The following is a 1,953-nucleotide window of genomic DNA, read 5'->3' on the forward strand; positions in this document are numbered from 1 at the left end:
CTCTGCATATTGAAATTTTTGACCGGGTAGGACGAACACTTCTCAGGCAGGAAAAAGGAAATGTGATGACAATGTGGCAGTGCTTCTGTTAGACAGTTCTCTCTCTCTCTCTCTCTCTCTCTCCCTTCTTCTCCCCATGTGTATCCGGTCAATTAACCCACTCTTTCCGAGCTGCCCCGGTCGCTGCCCACCCCCTCTGCCGATGCGGGGAGGGCTGCAGACAACCACTTGCCTCCTCCCATACATGTGGAGCTGCCAGCCGCTTCTTTTCACCTGACAGTGTGGAACTTCGCCAGGGGGACGTAGCACGTGGGAGAATCATTCTCTCTCCCCCCAGTTCCCCCTACCCCCTGACCAGGCGCCCCGGCCGACCAGAAAAGGCGCTAATACAACGACCACGACCGGCCACATACCCACATCCGGCTTCCCACCCGCAGACATGGCCAATTGTGTCTGTAGGGACACCTGAACAAGCCGGAGGTAACACGGAGATTCGAACCGGCGATCCCCGTATTGGTAAGCAACGGAATAGACCGCTACGCTATCCGGACGCCTCTGTTGGACCGTTCTGCCGTCAATATTACAGTTCTCCAGTAGTGTAGTTCTTGCTGCCATGGGGAGGGACAGCTTTGGCAAAAAATGCTTTTCTCAACTGCAGATATGAGACCTTTAATATTAACAAAACATAACTTAAAGCCTGTTATTGACACAAATGACTGACTCCTTCAATTGTGAGAAAGAAAAATGCGAGAGATGAAAAGTTAATAGCGATGACTTCATGCAGAGGCTCTAATTTAGGGGCCCTCTTACCTCTTGTGGCAGGCCTGTGCCCGATAGGCTCGTTTGGTGATCCATCCATGCTGTAGTCATTATCAACATCATAATACTTCACATGCACCGTGGGTAGAAGAAACCGTGAAATAAGCTATTTGTAAAAGACATCATGCACAGTATTCGAATAGCTGTCTCTGCTGCATATTTTCCGTTTTGCAGAAAGATTGATTGTGTTTGTCGAAAGCAGATTTTCTCACCATCAATCAGGACACCTGTCTCTTGGGAGGAAGGAAAAGAGTGACAGAGAAAGGAAGTTATGTTGAAGGCAGCCATGTGGTTCATCTTTGGAACTCCTACCGGTTGCGGCTCTAAAGAGGTGAGATAGTTCATTTATGACAAGTGAAAGAGCCTGCCCCGGGAAGTTGAGCTGCTGTGCATGGAGATAAAGCCTCATCTGAATAAATTACACCCCCCCCCCAGAGCACATCCATATGCATGAGACCCAGTGTTTAATTGCCGATAATTCCCCGTGACAACGACAGCGATTCATACACATCTTACATGAGCAGCATATCAATTGGTTCTGTATACGTGTATGCATATATGTTCGACACGTGTCAGGTTTATTTAGCACAGATTTTTCAGCTGCATAGCAATATGCTAGACGTTTTTAGCTTCACGCTCACAACTGAACACCACTCTCACAATCTTCTGAAATGGAATGTTTTGCCAATCATTCATCCATCCATCCATCATCCAAACCATTTATGCTGCTCTCAGAGTCGTGCGGACCCTGGACAGACTGCCAGGCCATCACAGAGCCCACATACATACCTATCATATATATATTTACTTATATACATATATTCACATATTATATTTATCCAAAGTGTCTCCCCGCCTGCCGTCCAGTGACTGCTGGGATAGGCTCCAGCATCCCCGCGACCCTGAAAGCAGGATAAGCGGTTCGGATAATGGAGGGATGGATATATAAATTTATCTATAAATATTATATATAGATATCATAATATATAAATTAAATAATACATATAAGTCATAATGTAAATATTACTATATTATAAATTTATATATAAATGTTTAATATATAAAATATATGTTATATTTATATTATATGTTTAAATATACATATTATTACCTATCGTATACATAATAAATGTT

This window comes from Lampris incognitus, chromosome 13 (assembly GCF_029633865.1).
Source record: "Lampris incognitus isolate fLamInc1 chromosome 13, fLamInc1.hap2, whole genome shotgun sequence".
Taxonomy (NCBI): Eukaryota; Metazoa; Chordata; class Actinopteri; order Lampriformes; family Lampridae; genus Lampris; species Lampris incognitus.